The 10,021-nt window shown below is 37.5% G+C and overlaps 1 long non-coding RNA gene across 1 annotated transcript in view; it reads left to right on the top strand.

Annotated features, from left to right (window-relative positions):
- The window catches only part of LOC103592122, a 118,191-nt gene that overhangs the window by 57,322 nt on the left and 50,848 nt on the right, over positions 1-10,021 (top strand). The window contains exon 2 of the long non-coding RNA XR_550642.1: positions 9,599-9,718. This is a non-coding gene — a long non-coding RNA (uncharacterized LOC103592122). The remainder of the gene's footprint in view (positions 1-9,598; positions 9,719-10,021) is intronic.

The raw sequence follows: 10,021 nt of genomic DNA, 5'->3' as shown, positions 1-10,021 counted from the left end.
AAGAGGAGGAACCGTGTAGTCAGAAATCCTTTGTTCAAATCCTGGCTCTTCCCTTTCCTACGTGAACAATTTCAGACAAGTTAATGAATTGCTCTGAGCAGATGGCAGAGACAGAGTTTTGGGGAAAAGCCTCAGAAAATAGCTCTCTCTTCAGGCCAGGAGCAGAACATGACGGTGAAGGACACAAGAAGGATGGTCAAAGAGGCAGGAGAAAACATAAATGTAAGAGCACAGAGACCAAGAGAAGGATACCTTTCAGCAAGGAGACAGCCAACAATGACAGAGTCTACTAAAATCACAGAGAATGGGGACTTAGTGAAAGTCAGTGATAGATATCAATGGCATTCTTGTGTGTGTGTGTGTGTGTGTGTGTGTGTGTGTGTGTGTGTGTGTGTGTGTGTGTCTGGCGCACGGGGTTCCGAACCCATAACCTGGATGTTATAAGGCTGCACTCTAACCAACTGAGCTAACCAGCCAGCCTCAAGAACATTCTGGCAATCTTGACCTTGAGGCAGCAGTGATAACACTCTGACTTGAGGGGTTAAAGTGCAGGTGGTGAAAAAGCAGAAGTTCCCCTGGTGTTGCTATAACAGAATAGGTGAGCCTGGGTCATTTATGAAGAAAAAAGTTTATTTGGCTCACGATTCTGGGACAGCTGCATCTGGTGCAGGCCTCAGGCTGCTTCTACTCATGGTGGGCAGCAGGAGGGTGCAAGGAGATCACGTGGAGAGAGGAAGCAAGAGGGTGGGGGAGGCGCCAGGCTCCTTTTCCATCCAGCTCTCCCGGGAACTAATAGAGTGAGAGCTCACTCACTACCCGCCCCTCCTCCACCAATCTATTCATGAGGGATCCTCCACCACCGCCCGTGACCCAATTCCTCCCAGCACCGACACATTAAGGATCAGATTTCAACATGAGTCTCACGGGGATAAACATATCCAAACTCTATCACCTAAGCTGGATTAAGAAATGGGACCAGTGTGTGGCATGCATATTTTCTTTCTGTTCCCCCTCAACCGAGAGAGAAAAGATCAGCCCAGACTAACAGAGAAGATGGAAGCAATGGAAAAAAGAAAGAAGAAAAAAATACCATTATCCTAAATTATCTGAGGACACGGGATACCTTGTCATTGGGAAAAACAGTGAGAAGGGGTCTTTCTCTCTTTGGTCCTTTCTTCTTCCTTGCAAATTCCTTTCCATCCTTTGAGACTCAGCTTGAAATGACTTCACAAGTAAAACCTCTCCAGCCTGTGCTGAATCAAGTTATTCAACTATTTATCTAAAGTCTCTGAGTGCTTTGTTTTATACTTTTTGATCACATTTAGCAAATCATACAGTATTTTACCTGTTAACATGCCTGCCCACATATTAGATAGCAAATGTCCCAGCTCTAGGATCTATGACATTTAACTTTTTATCCCTAGTACAAGGCATAGTGCCAGATACTAGTACCACATTACTAAGTATTAATAACTTAATTAATTAATCAGTAACAGGAAAAGAGGAAGGATCTGTCTCGTCCAGAGTTATACTGAAGAAGGAAAATATAGGTGCTATCACAATTTAAGTCAGTATTCTTAGTCTTATTGGGACACAGTGAAAATGAGAGGGGGAAGATTAGAGATGGGAATGGGAGATGAAGTAGATAGATAAAGAGACAACACTGGCAACCTCCATAGGATCTGAGCAAGGGATGAGTAGTGTTGCTGAGCTCCATCGTGAAGACCTATTAAAATGAGGAAGCACAAGTTTGAAGTATATCCATTTGGTTTTGTAGGCTTTTACCCCTTTTGTGGTCTTCTATAACCGAAAACGAATGCTAAGTAAAAATACAAGTAGCATTGTTCAGGTTTAGTCATGTAATACAGGACAATTTGCTATTCTCTGGAGTGAAGGTCAAAGAATACAGAGAATGGATATTGACATCACAAAGGAATATGGAAGCCATAATGATATAGAGACAAAGAGTTCTAGTTTTGTGACTAGTGTTGCAAAGTATACATTATTGTTTTCTTTAATCTAGTGCTTTGCAGCCAATGCAAATAATGGAAGGACTTGGGAAAGAACAAACAAAAGGAAGAAATGGGACAGGTGTGGGAAAGGGAGAGAGTAGAAATAAAATAGTAAAAGTAGATTTTGCTCTAATTTACAAAAAAAAAAAAAAAACAACTTGAAGGACTTGTGAAGTAATAGAACTACAAGCTGTTGCTCTTTTAACAGAGAGAGTAGAAATAAAATAGTAAAAGTAGATTTTGCTCTAATTTACAAAAAAAAAAAAAAACTTGAAGGACTTGTGAAGTAATAGAACTACAAGCTGTTGCTCTTTTAACAGGAAATCAAAACTTTTTCTTCTTTTCCCTCCTAAATTACCCTTTCCCCTTGAGACTGGGACAGGTAAATGAACACATTAAGGGGCTATAATAAATACCATTTCATGCAGAAATTATATTCATGGAAAGAGCATGACACAATATTAGCATGCAGAAAACCTGTTTAAAACCCCACTCTCTCTCTACCATCATCATTTGCTGTGTGCCAATAACAAGACAATAGATCCTAGGGGAAATAATGCAGTTTACTCAGGGCATTCATTCAAGCTTGAAAAAAAATCCAGAGAGACAGAAAACATATGAGGTTAATATTCAAGTGTTAATGAGACTTCGGTATTGTGAAGCATACGTTGTGCTAATTAAAAATAATTGTATGGTCCTAGAATTAGGGAGCATTCTCGGAGGAAAGTCTCAAAGTCATTGGCGCCTCTGGATTTTCAGCTTGGAGGTACACAAACCTCAGTAGTTACCTTAACAGGAATAATTAGATTCTGGGAAAACTAGTTTCTCCAACCAAATTCACTAGAGCCTAATTGAGATCAGAAAGTCAATTTCATAGTTTCAAATGAGAAATATCTCTTTCCAATAGAGAAAATTGTTTTTGACAGCTGGATTAAGATCAGAAGGTGATTTAGTGAAAAAGAGACCACGAAAATAAGGAGGGCCTCAGAGACCATTCTAAACTGAACATCGCAAACCCAAATATGCCCCATAAGTACTATTTTGCTGGTACCCCCATGTTTTATATTAAAAGGTTTCTTTATTCATTCAGAGGTAAAGCTTCCAGTAAACCATTATCCCTTTTTAGCATCTTAAAACATGGTCCCTACATGAAATGAGTACAAGTATTTGGTAAACACGTGGCCACCTCCAATATAAGAGAGCAGGAAAGTGAAGGCATTCATAAACTATTGATACTCCAGAATGTCGTGTTATATAATTTATCAGCAAATGAAGTATAAAGTTATTTTATGCATTTTCCAGTTTTATATCAAGTCCTTAGAAGTGAACTTTTTCCTCTTCTGTGCAATCAGGAAGACTGCTTACGATGTTCCAAAGTTAACCTTTCTGTATATGTTCATTTTTGACTTATGATTAATTTTCTAACATGGTTAATCCTTAGCCACTTCTAGTGATCCACACGCTTTTCAAGGTATAACAAGAAGGTTGTACGCCACACGCTAACTGCCTCTCTCCAAGCCTGAGGTGGAGGAAGGGGCACGAGAGACTCCATCAGCATCCACGGAGCTCTGGCTCTTCTCCTTGGGGACAGCTCCCCCTTTATGTTTCTCCCCCTATCCTAACCATTCTTTAAGTCATGCTTTACCTCCCAGTGCATGAGTCCTGCTGCACATTTCTGCTCTTAAACCCTTTACTCTTCTCTCTCTGCCACTGATTCAGCGTCCTGCAGAGGCTTCGTGCTGTGTCTGCATGTGAGCAGACAGCACAGCTTTAACAGCCCTTCTTTCTTCTTGTCCCCAGCTGGGCTGGGTGGCAGAGGATGCATATGTTGTATAGTGTTCTACTGATGGCCATAACCTACATGGCTGTAGAAGCCTTTAAAGTTCAGTGCAAAAACTGGACTTCTTTCTTCCATCGTTCTTTATTATTCTGCTTAATATTTCTTTTGTTAACCAGCAATACTGAGAGCACGTTGGGTGCTTGATAAAAGTTGCTCTCTAAATAGAGAAATCATATTATTTTTATATAGTTCTGTTTCTTCCATCGTTCTTTATTATTCTGCTTAATATTTCTTTTGTTAACCAGCAATACTGAGAACACGTTGGGTGCTTGATAAAAGTTGCTCTCTAAATAGAGCAATCATATTATTTTTATATAGTTATAATAGAGAAAATAATGCCCCCATGACCAAACATGTTCATGTCCTCCTCCATGGAACCTGTGTATCTTATATGACAAGGCGACTTTGTGATTAAGTTAAGGGACTTCCCTTGAGGGGATCAATTCAGATTATTTGGTATGGCTACTGTAATCACAGGGCTCCCTTAAAACAGAGAAAGAGATGCAATAATGAAAGCAGAGAATAAGAGTGATGCATCACAAAAGAGATTCACCAGACATTGCTGGCTTTGAAGATGAGGAACAGGGCAATAAGCCAAGAACTGCGTGTGCCCTCTGCAGCCCAGGAAGGGCAAGAGAATGGGTTCTTCCCTACAGTTTTCAGAAGGAACACAGCCCTACTGACACCTTGAATTTAGTCCAGTGAACCCCACTTCAAACTTTTGACCAGGACTGTGTCATTATTATTAAATGTATTATTATCTCCACAACTGTAAGATAATAAATTTGAGTTATTGTAAGTTACGAGCATTCAGTCATTTGTTATAGCAGCAATAGGAAACTAAGACAAGAATAGTACTTTATCATTTTCCATTGTACATATCATATGGTGCCACACAGACAACATTCATTGTTTAGTGAAAATGAGTAAGATATTTAGGATTTGTCACTTTCTGAGTTTTTACATGCTTTGTAATTCAAGGTAATGTGTTTAACAGTAATATCTGAACAGTTGAGATTTATTTATAGATTTATAGAATAATATGAGACCTTTTATTTGGGACTTGGAGTTGCAACAGAGAAAAATTACTTTACCAATAAATCAATGGACTTGATGAGTCTATTTATTTTGCCATCAGCCCAATTGCCTTTCTGTTCTTCAGCCGTCTACTGGCAAAACTCCAATATTGATGATGGCTCAGACCCATCTCATTTTTCAGTGGTTATTGCCTTAGCCGTTGTGTTATGTCATCTCCTGGGGCTCGATGTGCAAAAACTGTGCAACTCAGCTAGGATTCCACTGGGCACAGAGCTAACTGGCTGGGGCGTGCAGGGCAAACACTTTCATTAGCTCATTCTCTGCATAAAAGATTAAATATACTCAATTCTTTTTAGTTTACAAAGTGTGCGATTTCATTTCATCTTCACAATAACTTGGTGAAGGAGGTATTACTGCCTTCAATTTACAGTTTTAAAAAACAAAGGTTAAGGAGAGTTTCTAGAGAGTAAGTGGCAGACAGGATATTTGAACTAAAATCCCTCAATTCCTTATATTTTAAAACTCATTCAATTTTACTATATCACCTCTATCCTTGCCATTTTGCCTCAGGTCGTGATTCCAGATACATACTTTGAAGGTGTATGTTTAATAATAAAGTGACATTACATATGCACATTATAAAATGCTGTGGGAGATACAGAAAAGTATGAAAAGTTTGTAAACACTCATAACCTTACTGCTCAAAGATAACCACAGTTACTGTTTAGGTGTATTTCTTTTCAAACATTTTCATTCATACAAGTATATTTCCTTGAACATTGTATTTTTATTTAAAGTTTTGAATCTCATTTCATTTTTATTATTTTGAGTGAAGTGAGGTAGCATTCTAAACTTATCATATTTAAAATTTTACTGTATTGCCTTTCAGTAACCTACTTTTTATTGATATTTAAATGTAAATTTAAAAATTAGTCTACGTTTCTTGAGTTAATTTTTTTATTTTCATGATTCTTAAAATGTAGTCTGAGGACCTGCAGCACCAGCATCACTTGGGATCTGTTTTAACAACAAATTGTCTACTGAGTCAGACTCTTCAGGGTGAGGCCCAGGAAACCCTGTCTTATCAGGCCCTCTAGGTGATGTTCAAACATGCACAAGTTTGACTGAGGTACCTGATATCCTATTCGTGTTGATGAGGCAAAAACAGCTAGTAGTCTTGTCATTGGTTAAAGACAAGCAGAAGAATTGTTACACTTTACAGAAAAAGAGAAAAATTTCTTGATTAACCAATTTCCCATATCCACATGCCTTCAACATCTATTACTAGTTAATTACTTGGGTTAAGGTCTGCATATACCCTTTGTTAAAATGCCTATATCCTTACCTAGAAATGCAGTAGTTACCTACAAACACCATTCTGTCATGCTATAATATGCATATGCTTCTCTGGTTAGCCAACTAATAATCCTTTGTCAAAATCAGAATAAGATGAAGAACAAAATAAGTTTTTAAATTCAGTTCTGGTACTTTTCCTTAAACATCTATCATGTTAGATTATATGCAGTAGAAAAGAAAACCACATTTCACAGCTCCTGCCCTCCTGGTGATTCGCAGTCCTATCAGGAAACAACATTTTCATATGTGAAATTCAATTAACAATAGTCTGTCAATTCTAAATCAACTGTAACCAAGTATTACAGTACATGAGATAAGCAATGAGTGCCCTGCATTGTACAACAATACAGACATTGATTAGAGAGAGTCTCCTTAAGAAAGAGGAATTTGAATGGGACCTAAATAACAATTAAATGTTGACAATAAAAATGCCAAAAATGCCACCTATTCTTTGCTTACCATGGGTCAGACACTATGTAATTCAAACTATGTGGATTGTTTCCTATAACCCTCATAACACCACCTATTATATTTATTCTCCAGACAAGTCTAAATGAGGTTAGGTAACTTTGCCAATGTTATATAAGTAGTATTATGTGGAGTGAAAATCTGAACTCAAGTCTGTTTAACCACAGAGCCAAGTCTCTTACCACTTCTGCCTTAATTACTGACTCTGGCTGAGAGCTTTGTAGATTGAGAAAGAGACTTGTAGTGTGTTTCAGATAAAAGCAATCCCAGAAAGGGATTGAGTTAAGCGAGCATGAGTTAAGAGCATGAGTTAAGCGAGCTCCTGAGGCAATGTTGCCTGACCAGAGCACACGGTTTACATGGGCAAGTTGCAGAAACCATGAAAGACCTATTAGGATTATGGTAGTTCCTCTATGCAGAGATGATGATCCGTGACATAAAGTCATAGATATTGAAGAAACATTAACACATTTTTGAACATAATGAAAGTGATGTTTTGAGACTATACTAATGTTAATTAGAAAGTATACTTTAGTGAAAAGTAAAGAGATATTTGGGTAGAACGATCAATTAACAGGGTGATTATTGTAAACCAGTTACCACGTGATAAGGGCAATGACTGGGGTTTTGGCAGAAGGAAATAAGAATGATGAATTACTAAATAATAATGTGTTGAGCTTTCAAAAGTAGAGAACGGAACTGTAACCAGAGGTGGGAAACAGGGAGGAGAGGGGGGTGAGCGAGGAAAGGGCTACAAAGAATGACTACATTGTGTAATGATGAACGTACTAATTATCCCAATTTGATCACCTTATGTTGTACTCAGGTATTGATATTCAACTCTGTACCCCACAAGTATGTATAACCAATTATGCTTTAATAATAAAAAAAAAAAGGTGAAAGGTTTTAATGGCAGACCAGCCATAGGGACTTAAAGGAAGACTTTAGAATCTGAACCTGACATCTTATTTTAAGCTATACATAAAAATTGTAATAATCTGTGTAGAGGCTATGAAAAATTAGTAAGGCAGTTAGTTTATTTTAAGGGATTGTGAGTTTAGATTGTTCCTAACTCCCTCTGTGTCCTGTTGATCTTAAAAGCACTTGAATCAGTCCCATCTACTTTATCCTTTGTCACGTTGCTTTAGTTCAAGTGCTGGTCATCTTCCATCTGGCCTATGGGCCACAAATGCCAAAAATCCTCTCTTTACATTTTGAATCACTTCCCTAAAATCTATCAGTTTTCTACATGGAGTTTTCTTTCTAAAGCCTACATCTAATTACAGCATCTTGCTGCTTCAAGTTCAAAAATACTTTTCCCTACCTTTTCTTACAATATTCTGCTTGGTATCATGTTCAAAATTAGAGCAATCATTTAATTTCTTATCTCAGTAAGATACTTAGGAGATTGAAAGCAGGCATGATAGTAATTACTCTGGAGCAGAAGATGGATAGGCTCTGCTGACCTTTCTAGACACATCCTCTTCTGATAGCACTTTATACACAAACAAAACCAAAATAATCCGTGAAAAACCCTGCTCTAGAGGTCTGTGTTGTTCACAGCTGTATTGGCAGTGACGACCCCACTGCCAAGCACACCGTAGGCACTCAATAACTACTTGCAAAAGGAAGGGAGGAAGGAAGAAGTATATCAAAGAATTGTAGAAATGTTTTCCTCTGGTGTGTTGTTGTTGAAATGAAATAGAATGGAAGATCTAACATCCTTATATCAAGAAAACCACAGAAAGCCAAGCAAGGCACAGAGAACTTGTTAGAGAAGAAGGTAAAAAAGGGAGGTCCTAGAATCAAACCTCCTATTTCATAATGTAACACACGACAGATCCTGGAAGTATCACTCCAGTGCACTTTACCCAAAGATTCCAGTGTGTGCATATCAGATAGACAGACTTTTACCAGAAATATTTCTTAGCTTTGTGAAGAGAGCTTTCATATTCTCCATAAATATCAGTATAGAGCTGTTTTAAAAAAGTTTTCTCAATAGCATTTTAGATGTTCTAACTACAAAGCAGATATGTAAATGTCCATTTTGTACTTCTGAAAACAGGTGCAGTCTCTGTGAGAAAAAGAAATTTGTCATGAGCGTGAACACAAAAAGGAAAATAATGGAAAATAACCTATAATTTAATTACATGAACATTGGGGTTTTCTACACAGACTAGATTTGATGTAATTAAAGCACCTGTAACAAACAAAATGACAAAGGAAAATAATGGAAAATAACCTATAATTTAATTACATGAACATTGGGGTTTTCTACACAAACTAGATTTGATGTAATTAAAGCACCTGTAACAAACAAAATGACTCAGGGAAATTTCTTTTTTCTACTTTTTTCTGAGATAAAGGAAGATTAGAAACCACATACTATTTGTGGAAAATTTATACTAAATATGCAAAAAATATGTTTGTGTGTGCATGTGTGGCAGGGGTGGGGGGTGCTGGAAATTTCTTGTATCTCTTAGTTGATAGCCCAATGAAACAGCCAATATTTATGACTTCTCAGAATAAAGCCTTTTAGAGTAAGGATATGATATCTATAAATAACTGTAAGTTAAATGTTTTTTCAATGATTATGAGCCCCAACGAAATAAACATTACACTTGTTTAACAATCTATTGATGGTTGGAGTCCTTTCCCCAACTATAAATCTAGACCTCACCTCACAATCTCTGTTCGTTAGGTCAGAAGCACTTTTAGAGATAGAACCAAGTCATGAACTTAAATTAGAGAAAAAAACAATGTTCATTCTAACAAGAGGAAATACGCTTAAACAGTGATTTGCCAGCATTTGATGTGTTATGGGGGCATTTACCTGGGGAGGCATCTGTGTTGTGCTGTGCTCACGTAGGATATTTCATTCCAGCTATCTACGAGCCTTCCTGCGAAGCCTACAAACACCTGGGCCAGACGTCAAATTACTACTGGATAGATCCTGATGGCAGTGGACCTTTGGGGCCTCTGAAAGTTTACTGCAACATGACAGGTAACTATGTCACTAGGTCCTATTTATGTTTTATGAAAATTGCTTTTCTATGTGTTGAGAATAAATAGTTCCACTGATGGTTTGTTTCTTTGGTGCTGTATTCTTACCACATTTAATAAGCAAAATATTGCTGAATTTGTTAGGTAAAAAAGTGAAACATATTTCTAAATGAATAACATTTTTTATTTCATTCCTGGAATCTGAGACTGGAACTTTTTTATTTTTGGTGGCTGGTCAGTACAGGGATCTCAACCCTTGACCTTGGTGTTATAACACCACACTCTAACCAATTGAGCTAACTGG

The sequence above is a fragment of the Galeopterus variegatus genome, unplaced genomic scaffold (assembly GCF_000696425.1).
Source record: "Galeopterus variegatus unplaced genomic scaffold, G_variegatus-3.0.2 Scaffold1093, whole genome shotgun sequence".
Lineage (NCBI taxonomy): Eukaryota > Metazoa > Chordata > Mammalia > Dermoptera > Cynocephalidae > Galeopterus > Galeopterus variegatus.
The sequence above is the reverse complement of the archived record's forward strand: the minus strand, read 5'-3'. Positions and strand labels throughout refer to the sequence as shown.